Source organism: Sphaerodactylus townsendi, linkage group LG03 (assembly GCF_021028975.2).
Source record: "Sphaerodactylus townsendi isolate TG3544 linkage group LG03, MPM_Stown_v2.3, whole genome shotgun sequence".
Taxonomy (NCBI): Eukaryota; Metazoa; Chordata; class Lepidosauria; order Squamata; family Sphaerodactylidae; genus Sphaerodactylus; species Sphaerodactylus townsendi.
In genome coordinates, this window is record NC_059427.1 from 150,691,950 (window position 1) to 150,715,794 (window position 23,845).

The following is a 23,845-nucleotide window of genomic DNA, read 5'->3' on the forward strand; positions in this document are numbered from 1 at the left end:
CCGCCTCCTCAATTTGTGTTAACTAGCTAAGTAGCATTAAGGCAGAGATATCAATAGGATCTGCTTTGTCAATTTCTCACAGAACTTGCAATCTTTTTTAAAAAAAAAATTATTAAACTTAAAATTAAAACCATCACAATTACAGTTAATAACAGTTGGTCTAGTCCATTATGCATAATAAAAATTAATTTCTCATTCTTAACCATATATAACTGGCTTCCGTCTCATTATCAGAAATAAGTTGTTTATCCTTAATTACATTTTGTAACAAAAAAGGTTATTAAAATAAAGATAAATCATATTGTTATGTTATTCTTGAGCTAACTTCCTTATCGAATCTTACACAACCAAAACAATTTAATGTTCCGATTAACAAATTTAATCTTACAGTCTTACTTATTTACTAATTTATTAATATATTATTAACTTACATATTGCTAAATAATTTTCTATTGTGTTTTTCTTCTAAATATGTAATCAAGGGAGTCCATGTCTTCTCATACTTCATCCAAGAGAGGTCCTTCAGGTAAATGGATAGTCCATCTATTTTCATATATTCCAAAATCAGTTGACACTAATCTTGAAGTCTTGGTGCCTTTCCATTCTTGCTATTAAAACCTTCACGGCTGTTGTAAGATACATAAACAGATCAATGTTAACAATTTTTTCATCCTCATACCAGTTACGTAATAGGTACTTTTCAGGGGTCAGTTTAAATTTCCTTCCTTCTATTTTTTGTATTATCGTATGTATATTCTTCCATAATTTTTAATTTTTCTACAGTTCCACCATTGGTGGAGTTGTGTACCCAGTTTCTTTCTGCACTTCCAACAGACTGGTTTCTGACTCTTATCTATCTTTGATAGTTGTGCTGGTGTTAAATACCATCTGTGAAATATCTTAAAGTAATTTTCTCTTAAATCCAAACTCATTGATATTTCTTTTGTAACTGCAAGGATTTTTCCCATTCTGAGAATTGAATATTCTTACCAGCAGAGCCCACTTGATCATAGCTTCTTTTACAACTTCTTGTTCCAATTCTAGACTTAACAATAATTTATAGATTTTTCCAATTATTTTAGTTTTTGATTCCCATAATATTTTGTCCAGCTGTGAAGGAGACTGTTCAATTCCTCATTTTGCATATCTTTTAAATAAGTTTCTTCAATTTGCAGAAAAGTGAACCAATGACAGTTTTGATTTGCTATTTTAATTTGGGCATTTGATTTGATTTCACCACCCTGAGTCCTCTGGGGGAGGGCGGTATATAAACCCAACCAATAAATAAATAAATAAATAAATAAAATTGTTTCCTTATTTCTCCACAGTAACCGATCTTTGTAACATGGCCACTCATTACTGTCATTGCTGTCATTACATTGTTTGTTTTTGGCTTCAAGCCTTGAAATCCAGCAAGGGGTTTTATTCCATTCCATTCCAGAACCTTTATTCGACCTTTATGTGTCAAGAATTCGGGTTTTATTGTAAAATGTAAATCTATACTTTCCCCAGATATTAGTTAATGCTCTCTTTATAATATGTTTTCTAAATTTATATGTTTATATGTTCTCTAAAGTATTTGTTTATCTGCCAAAATCATCCACTCTCTTAACCGGGTAATTACGCAAGCATTATAACATAGGCCGTTTCCGCGTGGCCGCGGTAGGGGTCGGGTCGGCGTAGACCGTTCGCATGAATGGTCCCAGAACCTCCCGGGATGACGGCGCAGAGCTGCGCGACCGCTCCGGAGTTGCAGGGCAGAGGGAGCGTGTCCCCAGGCCTTGGCGACGCGCCAGAGGGCCGCAGGGCAGGTAGGTCGCCCGGACATGGGGGGAGGGAAGGTGCCTTGGAGCCGCTGCCGTTCGCACGGCAGTGGCTCCAAGCTGCCGTTTTCCATAAACCTCGCTTGGGAAGTGAGGTTGGAAAACGGCAGCTTAGGCTGCTTTCGAGGCCGGTTGAGTGAGGGCTGCGCTGACTGCAAAGCAGCTGCGCGCCCTGTCGGCGAACTTAACTCCCTGGGGGACAAGTGTTTTCGCGGTCCCCAGGATAGCCGTGATTCAGCCGATCGCGGAAGGGGCCATAGTTTCAAATCAGGGAGATATCTATTAGTGAGATATATTTAGTCCTTGCTCTTCTCCCTTGCCATATAAATTTTTGTGATATCCTTTTTCCAACTGTCAAATACCTTATTTGATGCTATTATTGGAATATTTTGAAAAAAGAGAGAGAAGTTTTGGAAGCACCAACATTTTGATTAATGATATTCCACCCATCAAAGATATATTAACATTTCCCATCTATTTTAACTTTTCCTTTATCTCCTTCCAGGTTGTCTCATAGTTATTTTTGAAAAGCTTATTCAGATTTCTTTTCTACATAGATTCCCAATTATTTAATTTTGGTTTCTTCTTGAATTCCTATTTGTTTAACTATTTTTTCTTTCTCATCTCTTGTCATGTTGAAAAGAAACATTTTTGTGTTATTCTTATTTATCTTAAATCCTGCTTTTTCTCCATGATCATTTATTGCTTGAAGTGTTGGGGTTAAATTCTCTGAAGGGTTATAAACAAAAATCATTTTGTAAATGTTTTGCTGTTTTAATTTGTTTGAAGAGAACGGGCAACAGTGAGCAGCTTTGTCAAGGCCCATTAGACATTTCAAATTTCTCTGTAAGATTCCCATTAATCTTTAATTTTGCTTTTGGAGATTTATATATACTTTCAACTGATCTAAGATATTTTTCACCTATATTCATTCTTTTAAAGTCCATTTTCATAAAATTCCAATTTACCAAATCAAAAACCTTTTCTGCATCAATAAACACCATCACCATTGGCTTATTGGGATTCTTCTCTAAATAATCAATTATATTAACCAATGATCTGACATTTCTACTCCCACTACTTGTTGGCAAAAACTTGCCTGGCCACTATGAATATAGTCTCCAAAAATCTCTTCGCTAATATTGTTGTGAAAATTTTGTAATCATTACTGAGTAGAAAAATTGGTCTAAAGTCTTTTGGTTATAATATTTCCTCTCTTTCTTTTGGTAATAGTGTTATCTGTGTCTCTTTCCATGTATTTGGAAGATCTCCTTTAATCATAATGTTATTCATTAAGGATGTTAAGTAAGGTGTAAGTATATCTCCAAATTTCTTATACAATATTGTTGATAGTCCATCAAGACCTCGGGTCCTTTAATGAAGATTCTTAATTGTCTCTTTAACCTCATCTATAGTTATCAAATTATTTTGCATTGATCTATAATTTTCTGTTAATTCTGGTATTTGCTCTTTTTCTAAATAACTTTGTATGAAATCATTTTTTCTTCTGCCCATATAAATCTTTATAAAGTTCTAAAAGTTTTTCTGCTATCATATTTTGTTTATCATAACTTTTTCTTTAAATCTGAGCTTATTTATTAGTCTGAGTTCTTTATCTTTTCTTATCTTGGCAACCAGCCATTTGCTCGGCTTATTTGCTGAGACAAAGTTCTTTTGTTTTATGAATTTTAAATCATTAGCTCTTTCTATCATCCAGCTATTTTGAATCGTTTTTCTAAGAATACTTATTTTTTCATTAATTTGTTTATTTGTTGGGGATTCTTTCAATTCTTTGAGTTTTTTAATTCCAGAATTAACTCTTGCTTCTCTTTTTTCTGTTGTTTTATCAAATGTTGCTTTTGTATAATTATTCCCTTATATAAGCCTTACATGCATCTTAAACATTTTTTTCCTCGGCTGTGTCTTTATTAATTTCAAAACATCCTTCTAATTCCTTATTGATTTGATCTGTAAATTCCTCTCTTTTTAATAACCAATTACTCAATATCCCATTTGGTCTTCTAACTCCAGATTCCAGTTCCCATCTTATTTAATTATGATCCAAGATTACCCTCAACCCTATTTTAATTGTTTTGACTTTATTCAACAATTTTCCATTTGTCCATACCATAGCAATTTGTGAATATGTATTAGGCCTATTAGAGAAGTACGTATATTCCCTGGTCTGCCCCTGTTTTGCCCTCCAGATATCTTTTAATTTCAGGGTATGTATTAAAGATTTAAATGTTTATGGTAATATTACCCTTTTTAATTGCTTTTGTTTTCTAGTGTCTGTCTTCCCTGACATTAAAGTCACCCATTAATAGTATATTTTCATAAGGATACTTGAGGATGACATTCATCAATTCATTATAAAGCTCTACTTTCCTTTGGACCATATATTCCTACCAGAATTTTCATTCTCCCTTCCATTCAATCTCAATGCCTAATGATCTTGGTCTGGCATCTTTAAATATTTCCTTTGGTTTAAAATATTTTTAATATAGAGGGCAATTCCCATCTTTTTTATGGAGTAGCCAGCATGAAATAATTCACCTCAACACTCTTTTTGAATATAATCCTCAAGTCCTTTTTTTCACGTGTCTCCTGTAAACAAGTTATATCACTTTTCAATTTATATAAATAATGGAAGACTATTCTTCTTTGGGGGGGTTGTTCAGACCATTCAAATTACATGAAAAAAATTAAATTGCATTATTTTTTGTTTCTCGCTTCAGAAATTATTATGACACTCTTCATTTGAAGCTGGAAAAGGAGGTAAGTAGAACTTAAGGTTCTCAGAATTAAACATATATATTAACAACAATCATATCAGAAAAGCAAGAAAAAAGAAAACTATATTACCTTTACACAATTCTTTCTAACATTGCATAGTAGCTTAAACTAACCCCAAGTCTCTTTTATTTTTTTCTCAGTAAGTCATTCGCTGTTTGAGTTGCATCGATGTTTATCCTCTTGCCATTAAAAAGAAAGTTATTCCCTCAATGATTTTCCATCTGAACATTATGTTTTTCTTCTTGAGTATATCTGTTATGGCAGCATATTCCTTTCTTTTTCTCAAAATTGAGACCAGTACTTCCTTAAGTATAATCAGATCTTGGCCATCAATTTTGAGCTCTTTCTCTGAGTGCATTTTAAGTATATCATCACGTGTTGCTTTATTGGTAAATGAGATCGGAACATATTTGGACAATTTTCTTTCTGTGGCTAGTCTTGTATTTACTCTGAATAAGTCATCCACTTTCATTTGTAGATCTTCCTCTCTTCATTTAATGAAATTTGCTAATATTGGTATCAAGCTGGTTCTTAAGTTTTCCTTTATCCGGCTCCTTCAAACCCCTAATTCTTAGTATTTTTTTCTTTCTGCTTAATCTCCATATATAGCACTCTATTATCAAGAGCATCTGTCAAGTAAGTTGATCCCTCTTTGAATTCATTGATCTGTTCCTTTGCTTCCTTTAAATCTGTGCCCATTTGGAAAATTTTCTCTTCCAGCTTTTTCATGTTGGAAAGTTCTTCTCTCATTGCCATAATCTCTCCTTCTATCTTATCCCACCTTCATTTAGTTTCTTCCTGATTTTCTGCGCTGGGGAAAGCTGCCGGCTGAAGGTAATTTCCTTTGGGGAGAAAAATAATTTTTTAAAAAATGAAACAGAGTTTCCCTCCCTCTACTTCTTGTTTGAATGAAACAACTGAGAAAGCTTTAACATGACTATGTAACCGTGTTAAGTCCAATGGAAGAGGAAAGAATTTAAAGGCATTAATTTGTGAATAAAAATAAAAGAGACTGTGATTACTAAGAACTGTAACTATGACAACCAGAAAATCTACAGCAAATGCAATAACAAAAGCACCTAATGGTGGTTCAAAGACATCTGAGAACAATATGCGTAACAATCATGAACAAATGCAGAAAATAGAACTTTTGCTAGAGAAAATTGTGGAGAACTTGCAATCTTAACGTTCAGGCAGAGATGCAAACTAGCATCATCAATTGGATCAGTTTTGTCAATTTTGTATCAAACTACTAATTTAACATTAAGGCAGAGAATGATTTTGAAGCTGGGAGCAATTGAAAAGAGTACTAGGAGTAATCACTGCATGTAATTGGGGGCTGCTACAATGCACCAACTGTATCTTTACGCTGCCGAATCACATTTTACTAAATGTGTTTCGCTAAAGAGAGAGACTAGAATTGGGCTACATGTTTATGTTTTTTCAGGCAATGGTGTCTGCTCTAGGAGTTGTTTGGCTTTCATTTTGGGTTGGAAGTTCTCAATATTAGAAATGGAGGCTGAGACACATTTGAATTGGTGCTTCAAAATGTAACTGCACAGTAATGCTACATCGTCTGCACAAAAAAAAGGGTTAGTCTTCTGCATCATGGATGACAATGGTAGTAGTAGTGGCACATGGAATAAATGCAGCAGAAGAGACGGGGGGGGGGCAAAAACAACAGAGGGAAAGGAGGTGTGGAAAATGATTTCACAGAAAATGTTTCCAAAACACACAGGCCCATTCTGCACGGGCCAACAACATTGCCCCAGGGATGGTAAAAACATGGCTGCCGCCTCTGAAATGAGGTAAGAGAGCTAGAGAGCTCAGATCCAGGACTTATATCTTTTAATCCCCCCGCCCCCTGTTTCGCCCCACACCAAATGTCCATTACAGTTTCTACTACAAAGCTACAAAGAACCTTGGAACCTTTCACACCTCTTTGAAGATGGGCTGGTGCCAGGAGATTGCTAACAGGAGATTGCCAGGAAGGGAAGAGGGAAACAGGGAAACAATTGCAAATCACACACAGCAAGACATCAAGATACTGACAGGCATGGTCCTGACACCCTGATGCATTCTTTGCTCCTCAAGCCTAGGAAACAACCCTCCTACTGGGTGCCACTTGGCATCTTTACATGGAGGCATTTGCAGGGAATGGCGCTGGATGAGAGACGGTGACTATTTTCTCAGGGCCCATAAATTATAACTATTTTGGCATAAGGCTCCCTGAGATGAGAAGGGCAGCGAGCCAGCTGGGCAAAGTGTGCGGCAGAGGATGGAACAATATGTGAAGAGAGCTCTGTTGGCATCTGATGCCACGCTGTGGGGCCATCCCAAAATAAATAAGGAGGGCCTGCCAGACTCCAGAAGCAACAGGATGTGGGATGCAGATAATGCAACATCTCGCCATCCATCTGCCAGTTCCTAAAGTTCTGTCACACTGCAGTGGGACGAAGAAACCGAACCTCCCAGAGGGGTGCGATGGAGACAGTAGTAGGTTTATTTCTCAACCACTTGGATCACCACAGAAAAGGAACAGCCCCCACCCTGGCTGTGTCCTCAAGTACACTCTTTTCCCTATTATATAAATTGTTTTATTTTTTTTTGTTATATGTTGGCTTTGATTCACCCCTACAGAGAAAAATGGAACCTAGAATGTGGAGACAGTGTTGTGTGGCAGACAAGACCTGCCTCCCCCGCCCCCCGTCAGAGTGAACTGTTCCTCTTTTACAACAATCCCAAGATTGATGAGGGATTATATACCTCGTTGAGAAAAATCACACGGACACATTGCATTTGCTTGCTTTTATTTCTTTCATTTATACCCTACTTTTCTCCCCAGTGGAACTGTAAAATGACCTACAACGTATCATAATACCTGCCCCCACAGGGCTGTTGTACGAACAACAAAAAGGGAATGTATGTAATGTTCTTTGAACATTGGCTCATTTACTTCATTTAAACCCTGCCTTTCTCTCCCAATGAGGACCCAAAGCAGTTTATGGGCCTTTCCCCACTCTCGTCTTTCCCCTCTATGCCGTGCGCTGCTCCCAGCGCGCAGCATCCCAGGCGCGCGCCCGGCCGTCCCCACGACCCCGCGCTCTGCGCGGGGCCATCAAAAGGCGCCGTTAAGAGGAGCGCCTGGGATGCTGCGTGCTGAGGGGCGCGACAGCAGCAGCTTCGGGGCGGCTGCGCTGTCGCCGCCCCTCTCAGTGGGGAGTGCAGAGGGACCCCGCACTACTCTCCTCGAGTAGCGCGGGGCTTAAGGTAAGTGGGGAAAGGCCCATCATCATTCTAATCTGTTCTCCTCCATTTTATCTTTTCAACTGCCCTTTGAGGTAGGTTAGGCTGAGAGACAGTGAACAGCCCAGGGAGTTGGCAGAGTGGGGATTTTAACCTGTGTCTCCCAGATGTGTCTGACTCTCTAACTACTACTACCTGTGTCTGACTCTCTAACTACTACATCATTCCATCTTTCACACTGCACCTCCTCAGGATGCTGGCCATGTACAGATCTTCCTTCCATATACTGTGCTTGTGATAGCGATACCCATTTTTGCTTGATTGTAATATTTATTTCCTCTGGTGTAGTGCCCCTATTTTATTCTCCTAACAGTTAAAAGCAGTTTGCTGAAGCATCCCTGTCTTTGTAATAACCATCAACTTGTCCTATGCTCAAGTTACCTGCTAGGCATTCAATATGATGAATACCTTTCTCACTTTATCAAAGCAGCAGTTACTTTTCTTCAAGGCCCCGGCTCCTTGGCTTTTGGATACTTGCGCATTAATTTTATTTTGCAAGGACTCCAGAATCGGGGAAGCTGCAAGAAGGATCTCTGCTACATCTTTCCCAGGTGGCAGTGATTCTCAGTGGTTTTTGGGAGGAGGAGGGGAGGAAAAGATTGGTTTACCATCACATCTTTTATTATATTTGTATGTTCTTGTTGACAGTCTATACAGGGTCACAGGCCTGGTGTAAAATCGCTGAGCACTGGTGCAACCATTTAGCATGGCCAGTGCATCTTGAGAAACACCCAAAATTCCTTTCCTTTGGAACTGGAATTGGCAAGTGCAACCAAGCACCAAGGAAGATTTCTTAGGTTTAAAATAAACGGCTGATGTGATTGGTTATAAAACCCGAGCTTTTATTTGCTGCTGTTTAATGTTTTTCCAGTATTCTGTCATTCTGGAATTAAAGTTCTGTAAGATTTAATAGATTTTAATGGCTTACAGTCAGGATGGCAAGGTACAAATTTGACAGAGGAACTTTTGGGAAGTATTGGGCGTTTTCGCACACACTATTTGTTGCAGATCCAGCATGTGAGTTCGTTGCTGTTTCCCACATTTGTTTGCACACACTTAAGCCGAAATGTGTCCTGACCCCCCTTCTGTGCCACATTCCAGCCGTTGTTCCACATTTTTCCTGTCACTCGATACTTCTGCAACTTTCTTGGAAAAACCGGTTTCCCCCCACAATCTGGTGGCTAGGTGCGAAACAAATCTGGAGTAAGCGACAGTCAGGGGTGACGCCCCACAGTGTGACGCGATTTGATTTAGCCAATGGGAGGCACGCCGATTGGGCTTGCCGGGTTGGCTTGCGCACACATCCTTGTATTGTTCCGCTTTGAGTCTCACTCGACTCTCCCCTCCTGCGCGATTCGGTTGTAATGCGCTTCTGATATCTCAAGCTACCAAGTCCCCGTGGCGCCATTGCTTTAATACATTTGCAGCATGGTGACTCATTCGGTCGTTTCGCCTCCTGTAGTCGACCCACGCGGTCAGCGTAAGAACGCAGGACGTCGCAGACGCCGGAGAATAACATCTGGTGGAGATCGCCAGCAGCGGGAGAGCCGAGGCAACTGCATGTTCCTAAGCGAAGTCTCCCGGCCTGCCCGGTTCCTGGCACCTTTTATTGTTATCCTATTGGGGGCGTGTAGGAGGGGAGGACTGGGGGAGTTCCGAGAGCTGCGGGAGGTCGGGAGATCATCATGCATGATGCATGATCTCATATCTGGCTACGTCGCGGAGAGGAGCTGTAAGCTGTCTGGAGCTCTAATCCTCACCTGGGGGGCAAGACCATTGTCCCTCGCTACGGTGATTGAGCCAGGCAGTTCATGACCCGTGACTCATGGGGGGGATGAGGAGGTGGGGTGCGGTCGCGACCAGCAAGGCTCGTGAGGGGTCCGTTAAGGCGTCCCCAACGTTTCTGAATACTCACGGTGCTGCTGGATCAGCAGTACATTACTACATCTCCTCCTTTTACATTTTGTAGAAAAAGGGGGGGCCGAATAAGCAGCTTAAGAGGCGATTTAAAGGGACGCTTTGTCTCCTCCGGGCCATCCGGTCAAGCTGACCAAGCTGCTTGTGGAACATTAGACCTTGGCTGAGGGGTAAGGGAAATTCGAGGGGCTTCTCTACACACGCTAAGCAGGCAATATTAGACACCGCATTGAACGTAAAACAAAGATCCCGATAATAAGGCAACTACCAATTAAACCAATGCAGAGCTGTACAATAGCACTCAACCATCCTCCCGGCAGCTTTCAGCTCCAGAGGGCTGGACCACCAATGGGGCAAAACATCATACTTCAGATTAGATAACAACTTCTTGCAGCTCACGATCTCTCTCTCATGTGAATCAACTGGGAATTATCAGGAAAAGATTAAAAAACAACACATACTGGCTATGTACATTCTCACAACCTTGGTGGTGTAACAACAACAAGTAAATCAATAGCTGCACGATTGTCTCAGGGTCGCTTAGACTTTAGAGATTTCCTGCTGCTTTCGGAGGCCAGGGTGTCCAGAGCGGTGGAGGTGGGAGTTGATGGACTTCGCGAAGGGCACAGGCCAGCCGGCCAATAGTCTTAGCATTGTAAGAAGCGAGTCCGGGGACTCCCACTAGGGAAGGCGGCAGGGAGACCGAACTCTGCTTCGGAGAGGGCGAACCGCGTCGCCCGAAGCTATTGGAGAGGGTCGAAAAGGCAAGAAGCGGAGCTGGCGGCGGCGGCAAGTCCGGGCTCCCGGGGTGGAGCCTGGGGTAGGACGATGGTGAGGCGACTGAGGCAACAAAGAGTTCCGCAGAGAGTCGTATGGAATGTAATTAACGCTCTCTCCCCGCAGGTCCAGAACCAGCCCCTGGGGAGCAGGATGTTTCCGAACATGGGGGAATGTCCTCCGTGTGTGCAGTTCCAACTGGCCGAGCCGATGAATGGGCCCGGTCGGTTCCGCTTGGCTGCGCCGGTGATGCGGCGCTGGTGTTAGATTCGTGGTTAGCGACAGTCTTGGTAACAAGAGAGAGAGCGCCGGCCGGGAGGGTTTGGACGACAGGTCCCCAGTCGGCGCTCATAGAGTACCTGATGGATGAGGCATTCATGAAGGGCTTAGCCCAGACTCCGCTTAGAAGTCTCCGGGCGCTTTGCAGACGGGGAGCAGGCAGGAGCTTAGCAGGCTCCCGACTCCTAGGTACGGGCCCAGGCAGAAGGATGAGACGTTGGCAGCGGCAGCAAACTGCTCCCAGATGTTGGTCTGGTGAAAGCTCGTCAGGGGGTGGCCGATCGCCATCGGCAGGAGGCAGTAGAGCAGGCAAAGGATGGTGGTCGCTGAGTTGGCGGTAATGATTGCAAGGAGAGCGGCACAGAGGTTCTCGGGTGTCTCGGGTGGTCTTGCTGGCGCAGCAGCTCTAGGGCTTGGTTGGTGGTCGCCTTGACGCCTCCCCAGGTCATTCGGTCTTTGGGCACTGGCGACGGCATTCCTGTTGAGATCGCTGGGCTGGATCCTTCTAGAGAGATGCGTTCCATCTCCAGGATGGGGTTGGTTTCCTCCTGGCCATTCCATGGGTTGGCCTGTCATGGCGAAGTCGGAGTCCACAGGGACCTGTGGTGGAAGAGGGACTGAAACACACCCCTTTCCCAGGTTGGCCGGGTCCCGCCAGGCTCAGTTTAGAGCGGATGGCGGGAGATTGGGATCGAAGTTTAGTGTTTAGAATTTAGTATAAGAAGGAAGAAGGCTTGTTTTGCAGCCTGTGAAGGTTGCTTTTAACACAATCCTCCTGGGGGCCGCCCTACTCCTCTTCTTTAGTTGTTTGACAGGGAGGGCAGGAGGTAGGCGACCCTGGTGGGAATTGGCTTCAGAGCGTCATCAGGGTGCGTCAAGGCGAGGGTCCGAGCCTCGAGGGGGAGGGAACAGGCGGGTCCTGGGATTGTGGGTATGCATGCTTAATCAGCAACACAAAGGGGGCTTTGGAGGCGCCTTTGGGGATGGGCGCATCCGGGGAATGAAGCGATCAGGCAATTAGAGGCAAATTCCTCGACACAAAGGAAAAAAAGCGGGGGGTTCTTTGCAAGGGAGTTGTACTTACCGCGGACCTTGGTGGCTAATGCAGGAAGCTGGATGGTGCTAAAATTTTGACCTAATTATCTTGGGGAGTTGCCGTCCGCCGAGACCGCTCCTTAAGGGCGGCTTCGGCCGAGCGCCTGGCCTTGCACAGCCGCCAGGCGCTGGGCAAACACCACCCACCCAAATCATGAGTGGATCTGTGTTTGCAGCAACCCCTTAAGCTGGGGCCTGTCCTGACAGTGCCGCGCTATCAGGACGGGCCCAGATTTTAATCCAGGGAGGGCCAGTCAGCCAATTGGCCCTCCCGCCTCTACTGGTTGAAAAACAGAAGGAGAAGAGGAGGGGAGAGGGAAACAGTTTCCTCACGGAAATTAGCAAGTAGTCTTTGTAAGGCACGATCGGTATCAGTGATCTGTCACGGCTTTACCCATCCCATACCAGAGTCGCTTTAACCTGACTCATGAGGTCCCTTCCCCAGAGATTGACATGGATGTCTAAACGATGGGCGGACTGTGAGCTGCCGCTCGAGCCCTGGGCTGTTGACCGTGAGCGGGCGGATGCTCCGTCTCGCGGTTTGTCTCCCCCCCACCCCCAGATGTGCGGGCAAGCCTCGGGCGGCCACTGGTCGGGCCACTCGGCTGCTCTGATGACGGTAACATCAGCGCCGGTGTCCACCAGGCCCTTGAACTTACATCCTTCTATGGCGAGCTCCAGGTATGGGCGGGAGCTCCCGATAGGCGTCTCCACCGCTGCGACGGTGGTGTAGGCTGCGCCATGTTGGCTGCTGGGGCTCGTGAGCCTTTATTGGGTCGGCAGCGGGCAGCGCATGGGGCAAGAGAATCACCGGAGCGCACCCGGCTCCGCCAGGCAACCCCGGCGGGATGTTTGTCCACACCTGGAGCTGGATGGGTCCTGCGCGTGGGAGTCGATCACTCCGGGGACGATGAACAGTCCCTGTTCAGCGGCAGAGGCCTTTGGCAGCACCAGCCCAATAGTCCCGGTAGGGATAGGCTCGGCTATACTGGGTTGGGGCGCATAAGAACCTCGTGGGGGAACTTAAAGGAGATGGGCTGGGTGCACGCGAGCGAGATGCCACGAGAGGGGGGGTGGGTGGTTTGGCAGGGCCTTGGCGTTTGGGTCTGCTCTAGTACTCTCCTCCTTGGTCCTGGGCTTGGGAGACGCCCGGCGGGAGTTTCCCGACGGGCAGTCGCTTCTCCAGTGGAAGCCTTTCTGGCAACGTGGGCACCGGGTTTTGGGTGGCCTTCTCCTCCTGGGAGGACCCTCCTCCATCGGGTTGTAGGCCCCCCCACCGGGCTGCCTACACTCCCTTCGGAAGTGTCCGGATCTGCCGCAGTTAAAGCAGTCATCCTGAGACTGCCTCCCGCCGGTGGAGAGTGCTGCGGCGAGGAGGCTAGCTTGGTGGGCGGAGGATCCGATGTCCTGGAAAGCCTTTAGCATGTCGGCCAGTTCAGGATTTTGCCCAGGCCCGTGATCGCCCTGCGGCACTCCGTGAGGCGCTCTCCTTTATGCAGGCGCATGAGGAGCTTCGTTTTGGGCCTCCTCGCTATCTACCTGCCTCTTGAGCTTCCTGGAGCCTGTTCACAAACTCCGCATAGGGCTCTTGGGGTTTTTGCCGGATGGAGGAGAAACTCTGGGTTGGCTGGCCGGCGCTGGGGACCTTAACAAATGCCTTATAGGCGCACTCAGAGGCGACCGTAAGGGTGGCCCCAGGCAGGACAATCTGATCGTTGGGGTTGGCGAAGACGCATCGAAGCCGTGAAGCTGGGCGCTGGGCGTAGGCGCCGCCGAGGTGGCTGCTCTGTTGAAGCACTGCTGGCGGAACTCACTTCCCAGACCACAATTGTGCAGGGCTCAGGAGCATGCGAAAGGTGGTCTTCCAGTCGCCTGGAACCATTAGGTGGTTCCTCGCGATGGCCTCCAGCATGCCTCTCACGTAGGGGCTAGTGACTTTACGCCCCGCATTGCTTTGCGGAGCTCAGTGAGGATGTTATAGCTTAAAGGGCGTACTCGACAACCCGCCGAATGACGCCACCCTCCCCCTCAGTATCTGTGAAGTGGACGGGCACAATGCAAGAATCTCGGCATCGCTCTTCCGCCAGGGTTTCTTTCTTCTGCAGATCGCGCTAATACGCTCTGCGAGAGTTTTGAAACCTGGGCGCCATTACGTGGCGCTTGACGGATGTGCAGCGGCTTCGGAAAATGAAGGCGGAGCAGTAGAGGGGGCGGCTGGGCCGCTGGAGAGTTTGAATTGGGTGAAGGAGCCGGGGGGGCAGAAGGAGTGACAGGCGCCCAATTTAGTGGATAGAGAAAATTCCGGGTTGAAATTGAAGGTGAAAGATCGAAAGGAGGGCTGCCTACAGCAAGGGAGCCGTAGGTCTGGGGCAGGCTGATGGCTAATAAAACATTGTCTCCACGCCAGTAGCAGCGACATCGGGCGCGAAGGCTCTGTGCGAAGAGTGCTCGATGTTTTCCCAGTCCTTAAGATTCAATGTCCCCTCTGGGTACCATGGACACTCGAGCTTCAATCTCTCAACCAATTTGGCGCGAGCTCCCTTCTCTTTACGGGGACCCTGCCGCATTTTGTTAACGCTTTCAGTTCGTCAACGTGCTTGTCATAAGCCCTGCTTTTGCAAGCTCCCATACTCACCGTGTCTCGTCGGACGAGAGAGTGTCCTAGGACGCGAGTCTCTGGATGCGCCGATCCAGAGGACAGGCGATACCGTCAAAACGGTGGTCCTGGATGCGCCGATCCAAAGCGGACTTCGGTATCGCTGCCCTTCCCAGGCGACGGTGAGCAGGGTGGAGGTTCGAGGATTCCCGGGTTTCGCACCAGCTTGTAGCCTACCCACGCGGTCAGCGTAAGAACGACGACGAGACGCTGGAGATAACATCTGCGGAGATCGCCAGCAGCGGGAGACCGGAGGTCCGTGTTCCTAGCGAAGTCTCCCGCCTGCCGGTTCCTGGCACCTTTATTGTTATCCTATTGGGGCGTAGGAGGGAGGACTGGGGAGTTCCGGGAGAGCGGGAGGTCGGGAGATCATCATGTGATGCATGATCTCATCTGGCTACGTGCGGAGAGGAGCGTAAGCGTCTGAGCCTAATCCTCACCTGGGGGCAAGACCATTGTCCCTACCGTGATTGAGCCAGGCAGTTCATGACCCGTGACTCATGGGGGGATGAGGAGTGGGGGTGCGGTGCGACCAGCAAGGCCGTAGGTCCGTTGGCGTCCCAACGTTCTACCACGGTGCTGCTGGATCAGCAGTGCATTACTACAGCCTCCGTTAACACGGTAGCTCAACAGCCCGTCCACGGAAACGGGATGGGAAGCAATTTGGAAGCCCGCCCCCGGACGGCCCCATGATGGCGCGACAGCCAATCAGAGCGGTCGTTTGCGCCGCATTCCTGGGCGATGCAGAAACCCGGGAGTTGCGAAGCAAGCGGAAGATGCGTGACTACCTGGCCATGTGTGAATGCCATCGAGCGACGAAACTACATCAAAAAGGTAAGGAATCAATGCGGTTCGCTTTTATTCTAGAATAAAAAGTGTGTGCGAAAACGCCCATTGTCAGACATAACAGTGGCTTAGATCCCCAGAGGTGTTTGTTTGCTTTCTGTGGAAGGATTTGAGAAATGCAACTTTCTCACCCCTTCCCCGCCTTGTAGTTGCCTGCAACCTGTCAAATCTTGTTCTTGGGGGATAGAGGATTCTCCAGAAACAGAATTTGGGAGACATTTTAGCCTGCCACAGCAATGGGGAGTCCCAAATGTAGAGCTTCATGAACATCCATTCCATTTCAGTGAGTGTTGTTACTCTGTAACAACAACAATCCTTTATTGGCATTTAAAGGTAAAAAAGAAACAAGGCCCACAGCATACAAAAACTACAGAAATATTCGGTGTATATACTTTTTTTTTTTAAAAAAAGGATGTTACCCTTTCCTTATTTCTAAAAGAAAATTTGCAACAGTCTCACAGAATAGCAAATCATTGTTATTCAGCTGGCGAGGTAGCCTGAACATCCATGTAGCAACCCAAAGGGATTTAAGCCAATCCTGAAATCAAATGTATCAAGTACATGTGTCTGTCAATCACAGCTGATACACAGAAACTGTCGGAAAAGAAAGGAAAAGAAAAGAAAGGGAACAAACCAGGGTGTCAAAGAGTTTAAGTGCGAGCATCCCGACAAATTATTTTTTAAAATTACATCATTCTAATATTATTGGGAAAGCCCCAAACGTTGCTTTGGAGTCAAAACCGCTCTCTGGCTAAGGAAAGGGGGGGGGGTGTTGTGGAAGGAATCAGCTGATCCTCTTCACCTATCATTTCTGCCCCGTCCGCTTTCACTTTCAGCATCTGGCGCTGCCTTTGTCAAGGATGGGCCGCTGGTCTCAATGGAACAATGGACCATTCCAGTTTGGCAACAACCCCCATTTCCCTCTGCCCTTTGACCTCATTGTCAATAGCAGTTACATAGCTAGAGCAGAGGAACTGCCCGGCGTGACCCCGAGGACACAGATGGGCTTGTTGCTGCCATCTGGAGAAGAAAGACAGCACAGTGTGCAGCCAAATGGATCGTTGCTGCCCCCTTCTCTCCCCTGCCTCCTTGACCTCTGGAGTGTTCAGACTACCTTTTCTGCCTCAACCCTTCTGTCTCCAAAGAGTAAGGGGTTGCCAAAGAGTGAGGGCTATAGCCCATAAATTGTCCTGTGAACAAATGTCAGCTTTTTTTCCACAGGGTTTCCAGTCCACTCTGTATGGCTCAAGTTACCCCCACCCCCCAATGTGTTTTTAACCACATTTTGTAGCTGCAGAATGTTTTGCTACAAACAAGTGATTCTAATGTGCATCAGAGGGCAGCCGTGTCGGTCGGCAGTAGAGCAGTTAGATTCAAGTCCAGTAGCACTTTAGAGACTTTAGAGACCAGAAAAAAAAGTTTCAGGGTATACATTTTCAGCAGTGACTCTCAAAAGTTTATACCCTGAAAACTACGTTGGTCTCTACTAAGGCTCTATTGGCATCAGCATCTGCAGAAAACTGCGGGTGACAGTCAACTGGGATTTATTAACATGGATGAGAACAGTGGCTTTGTGAATGTATCCGATACGCCTCCTAAAATGCATCTTTCCCTCACCAAATCTTAAGTGGAACTGTGGTGCTTCAGTGTATCTTCCAGTAAACTCCCTCCCTTTCCACCTGTTCTGTGAAATCCCAAAATGTTTGAGGCATTGAGATGTACTGTCAAGAATGATAAGAAAGGAGCTGAATACGAGGCATTATAAAGCTGAGAAACCAAATAATAAGAACTCCCAATAGCTAGGAAGCGCCAGCATTATACTCACCCCAGTTCTTCCGGATGGTTTATAAAATGTGTCAGCTCGCAAGTAAGTGCTTTCAACATTTTCCCTTAGTGTTTGCTTTTGATTTCCCAAGATTATGAAGAAATATGTTTTGCTATTTCATTCCACTAGACTGGCATGATTTGCAGGGGCAGTGGGTGAAATTCGGGATAATAAATGTACAGTTATGTTTGCAGGGGGGTGGTCTCTTGCAGCAGGAGCAATTGTATCTTGCACTTCAAAGTGAAGTGTATACTCACAGGGGCAAAGGTACTTCCCCCCCCCCTCCCCCAACTATTATTTCTGTTGTAAAAGTTAGTGCCATGTAGAATGCATGAATTTGCATTAGAATCACTGGTACCTATTGAACAGTGTTAGTGACATCTCTGATGAGGGGCAATATAATGGTTCTACTTCATGACCATTCCTGAAGCGAAGTGAGATACCAGCTTGCTCTTTTTCGGATCACTGTTGTGGATGGTGGTTTTCAGGCGCTGGGATGAGAGCGCACATTGCCTATTCCGGATTGGGACATTCATGGAGATTTGATAATGGAACATGGAAAGGATAGAGTTTGAGGAGGGGAGGAAGAGCTGGTGTCGTGTAGTGGTTAAGAGCAGGTGGACTCTAATCTGGAGAAGCGGGTTTGAGTCCCCACTCCTCCACATAAGTGGTGGGCTCTGTGGAGCCTCAATGGCGTCTCTCTCCAAAGCAGCCGTATCCTCCAAGGCAGGGGTAGGGAACCTTTAACACTCAAAGAGCCATTTGGACCCGTTTTCCACAGGAAAAGAAAACACTTGGAGCCGCAAATAATTTTTGACATTTAAAATAAAGATAACACTGTATATATTGGTTTTTTTAACCTTTTACTCCGCTTCGACTTCCTGAGAAAAGCGCTTGTTGATGCTGTCCGCGCCTGCTACCTGCAGGAGGCGGCGGGCAAAGAGATGGGGCCAGCAGCTCGGCCTCGCTGGCCGCCAGGAAAGCACTCGTCCCGCTCAAACGGGGCGGGCGAGAGGGGAAGCCCGCTGTGCGGCCTAGCCGACCGTGAGCAATTGGTGCGCCCGCCCTGCTGCCTGCAGGGTGGGCAAGGATGGGGCCGGCGGCACGGTTCGTGGAGCCGCAGTGCAAGGGCAGAAGAGCCGCATGCGGCTCTTGAGCCGCAGGTTTCCTACCCCTGCTCCAAGGGAATACATCTTTGTAGTTGAGAACAGTTGTAACTCCAGGAGAATTTCAAGGCCGCATGAAGGTTGGCAACCCTAGCCATGGCAGGGGAAAGTTGAACCTTGATCTTCCAGGTCCTACTCTGACACTCTACCGTCAATGCTGCTCTGTTATAAATAAATGGCTGCCATTCATTCTTATGGGGAGGAAAGCCCTTTCTGCACAGCCAAAACGTTTTCAAGAAGGACATAAAACTTTTCCTCTAAGGAGTTTCACACAGTTTTTAGCCCAAAGCGTTTTGCAAACCTTTAATTTCAGCCTTGAAATGTTTCATTTGAATCCTCCCGTTTAGCGATTCTTTTCGCTTGCCTGTGTGGAGAAACGGAAAACATTTTATTTCTCTTGCATGAAATTGCAGTTCCACATCCCCTTTGACTCTGCTACTTTCCTTTCTCTGATTGTCCGCCATTTTCTGAAGTTTCCTACAGACGTTTTACATCTAAATGTGATTAAAGTTGCCATTTTCTGCGTCATTGTTGCGGCGGCAATGTTACGCTCATCATTGCCTGCCTATTACACAGATGTGCTTTTTTCTTTAAACATTTTTTGTGTTATGGATTTAATGCTATGTAGATTCAACAACGTTCAGTCAGATCGCAGGGAAATCAGCATATATTCGAGTTCCCGTAGCATCGAATTCATGCATGCATTTTTTTTAAAAGGAACCATTTTCACAGTAAACAATCTGTTTAAAGTGCTAATTTATTCCCATTTTATTACTTTTAACTGTATTTTTTAAATATAATATTATATATATATATATATATATATATATATATATATATATATATATATATATCACCTATATATATATATAGTAAACTATATATATATATATATATATATATCCTCATATGCTCTTTCTCTCATATATATATATATATATATAATATCTCTCCAGTACACTCTCTCTCTCTCAATACCTCGCTCAAAATTGTTTTTTTTATTATTTGGCACAGAATCAAATTTTAAAAATATATAAAATAATGATACATAAAACAAACGTAGAACTTCTTATAAAGATGATAGGCATCTTCTCCGAATCTTCATCTAATCTGCATGGTAGGATACCCTATTGCTGTATCATTTTGCTTTTAACTTGCTAAACAGATCTATTTTTATTGCAATTTTATATTAGATTGTATTTTTACATTGATGTGTAGGGGTATTTATTGTCATTTGCTCTGGCTATATCTTTTTTTTTTAAAAAAATCTAAGTAATTTGAACCCCTTGAAGTCAACCGTCAAGTTATCCTTTCTATTTCCTTGCTACTGAACTATACTTGAGACTGAAGAATGTGTCTGTGTAAATCTTGATTTATTTATGCCTATTAAAGGTTAATAAAGATAAAGAAAGTAAACAATCTGAAACATTTTATTTTTATGGGCTATGTGGACAAACCCACAAAAACACTTCTTTTCTAAACATTTGCAAAACATTGGGCAATGTTTTAAATGCTTTGTGTGGAAATGGCCAAAGTAAGGCATGGTGTTGAGGAATACCATTGTGGTGAGGGTGAAACTTGCCTTCCCACTAGAGTTTCTAACTCTGGGTTAGGAGATATCTGGAGTTTTTTTGGGGGGTGAAGCTTGTGAAATGTAGCGTTTGGGGAGCGGAAGGACTTATTTATTTATTTATTATTTATTAATTAGGTTTATAGACCGCCCTCCCCTGGAGGGCTCAGGGCGGTGAACAATATAAAGAGCACAATCAATTAAAATACAATTTAAATATAAATTAGGATGGCTCTGATAAAAATAAACCTTACTCTATTAAAATGCAGCATTAATAATTTAGTTCCAGATGGCGCCTACTATCATTCCCACAGAAGCCCCAGAGTGGGGGTTTATAGGTCTTCATGATGTCAAAGAAGAACAAGAAGGGAGGGAGGGAGGGGGCCCCTATCAACGGCTAGTCTCCCCAAAGGCCTGGTGGAACAGCTCAGTCTTGCAGGCCCTGCGGAACTCAGCGAGGTCCCGCAGGGCCCGGACAGCTGGAGGAAGAGCGTTCCACCAGGCTGGGGCCAGAGCTGTAAAGGCTCGGCCCGGGTGGAGGCCAGCCGTATCATGGAGGGGCCAGGGATCACCAGTAGATTGGCCTCTGCCGAACGCAGAGACCGGTTCGGGACATATGGGGTAAGACGGTCCCGTACGGAGGCCCCAGGCCGCGTAAGGCCTTAAAGGTTAACACCAACACCTTGAAAATGATTCGGTATTCAATTGGTAACCAATGGGGTATTCAATTGGTAACTTCAGTGGGGTATAATGCCATAAAATATACCTCCCAAAGCTGCCATTTTCTCCAAGTGAATTGATCTCTGTCACCAAGAAATAAGTAATCCCAGGACATTGCCAGTCACTACCTGGAGGTTGGCAACCTTACCTCCAGCCCTGGTACTAAGCACCTCGTCACCATAGGGACATGTTAGGATGGTGGGGTGTGTACACAGTGTCTCTTACTGTACAGCACACTCTGCAACTTGCAAATACACATCTTTCCCGCACATTACAAGAGGCATTCGGTTATCATGAAGAAATATAGGCAGTTTCGTTTATTATTTTTAAAGGGAAATCAACTGCAGAAGACATCTGAATCTAGTTAGTTGCGTTTTCTAGATGAAAACATAGGTTTTTTGTGAGGGAGTACACACACACACACACACACACACACACACAAACATTGCTCAGGTCTCAGCTCCTGGGCTAGAGAGAGGCAGGAAAGGCCAGTGTTATGATTGTTGTTTTAGTAGTGCCAAAATCGAGGGAAACTTCCTGCTCCAGCAGAGCAGATCTCTAATATATTGGTTGTGAGAAAAACACACAAATAACCAAATCAGCCGAGAACAGTTCTCATTATTTAACTAAGGCTATTTCTGCACAGCCAGCAGCAGCGGCATCCCACCAGCTTAAATGAAGCCGGTGGGGCATCGGGACTGCTCACATGGTCCCGTGCGGGCAGCCTCGACGCTGCTGCTGACTGCAGGGGCGGCTCCGCACGTAGCCGCCCAGGGTGTGTGCAAGGGATTTACCTTGCCATTCTGTTCAGCTCCGGGCGGTTGCACAGACATGCCCACGCTGTCCTCTGACCCCTGGGGTTGGAGGACAGCGTGGGTGTGTCTGTGCAGCTGCCCGGAGCTGAACAGGATGGCAAAGTAAGTCCCTTGCACACACCAGAGGAGCTGAAAGCGGTGCCCTCACACTAGTGCGGTTCACACCGCACCAGCCTGAAGACGCCACTTTCAGAAAACCTTGCTCAGGGAACGAGGTTTGTAAGCGGCGTCTTCGCACAGCAGCAGCGCCTGCTATGCAAACAGCACCCCAGGGACGGTGTTTTAACCGTCCCTAGGGCGCTGTTTTCCGCCTATGCTGAAACAGCCTAAGACACACAAAAGAAAATGGTTTAATTTTTTTGCAATTGGAGAAGTGATTATTTTGAGTCATTTAATAGTACCCACTATAAATATTCCTGTGTCCTGGGGACAGGCATCCCAAGGCAAACTCAACAAAGGAAGGCTTACCTACCTACTTTATGACACAGGTCAGTGATGCTGTTGCAGCTACTGTGGGACTGACCTGGTGTGGGTAAGACAGAGGCAGATTCTGCACAGGCCACTGTAGCAGACTCCCACCGGCATATATGGTGCCAGTGGAGGCCTCGGGCCATTCGCACACTGAGGTGTGAGTGGCTCCAGAGCGGCTGCGGCCCACGGAGGTGCCTCCATTTTCTTTCCTCACACTTACCTTCTGTCCCTGTGGAGCTCAGCAGGGACAGGGAGGCATGCCCACATTGCCTTCCGACCCTCAGGGGTCTAAGGGCAGCATAGGCATGCCTCCCCATCCCTGCAGAGCTCCACAGGGACAGAAGGTAAGTGTGGGGGGAAATGGAGGCACTGAAAAGCAGCACCTCCATCCCAGTGCCGTTTGCATGGTGCCAGCTGGGAAACACTGTTTTCCAAAAGCCTCGCCCATTGAGCGAGGCAGGAAAACAGCATTTCCATCCCAGTGGGTGGGAAGGGAAGCACAGTGCTGCCTCGATGCAGAGGTGGCAGCCGTACGAACAGCACCCCTGGAACGGTGTTTTTACCATTCTAGGGGCTCTGTTTTTGGCCCATGCAGAATCCACCAGACTCATACGTTCATTATTTTCTAAAGTCTGAGTGAATGCTGTTATATTTAGCTAACCTGAGAGGGTTTGTTGTTGTTCTGTGTTTCCCCTACTGTTGTAATTCTAGCATAAACGCCTATCCATACTTTACACTGTCCAAAAAAAGATACAGTTCTGTGCATACTCTTGAAGTGGTTTCCACAAAGCACTATCATTCTACCAAATACTCAGACTCACTGTACAGGGCCCACTATAGCAAGCCTTTTGCCTTCTGTGGTGTTCCAAATACTTTAAAGAAGAAGAAGTGTTTGGATTTAAATCTCCCCTTTCTCTCCTCTCCTGCAATAAAAGTTACTGCAGACATTCTTTCCTGGATCACACAAACACCTTTGCTGCCTGCTGCCGCCTGCCTGCCCTGGGTTGTCAAATGAAAGACTCTGTGCTCATTCTGCCTGTTGTTTGCCTTTTTTGTGTGGGGGCTTCTATGAGGGACTGCCCCCTAGCTCCCAGCATGACTGTCAACTGGGGCAATGTTCTCAGTGTTCCTGGATCATGACATACCCTCAAGCATTGAGGCAACCATGCTGTGTGCCTGGAGACCACAGCAACGTCAAACATCCAACCACCTTGAAATACTGTCCAAGGACTCTAACGTGTGTAGTTTGGACACGTGCAAGAGAGCCCATGGCACAACGAAGGTACAGGACACATGGACTCAGGATCCTGAGGCAGAGAGTGAACCACTGACCCATTCTTTATATTATCAGTGGCAAAATTCTTATATATTGGAATTCGAGTATGCTTGAAAAAGGGCCAGGTCTATATAAGAGGGCGTTTTCTGTATGTTGTAAAACCTGTGTTTGATTTGTATATTATGGTCATTAAATTCAAAATGAAATAAAGTGATCAAAAGCAGTGCTAGGCAGGCAATCCCCTAAAGCCAAAAGTGCTTGGACTGCCATGGATCAAATCTTGCCTCTATCATGAACTAAGTAGATGGCCTCAGGAAGTTCTTAACGTGGAACCTTCCTTTCCGCACAACGGGGGAATAAATACAGTGCACGGTATGGGTAAGGGAAGGAATGGGAGCAAAGGAGAACAATTCAGATCCCACTTAGGGTTCCTGATCGTCAATCTCCTGGCCTTTAGTGACAGACATTGTTTTGAGAAGGGACAGATGTAGGGGTGAGCCCCGCGAA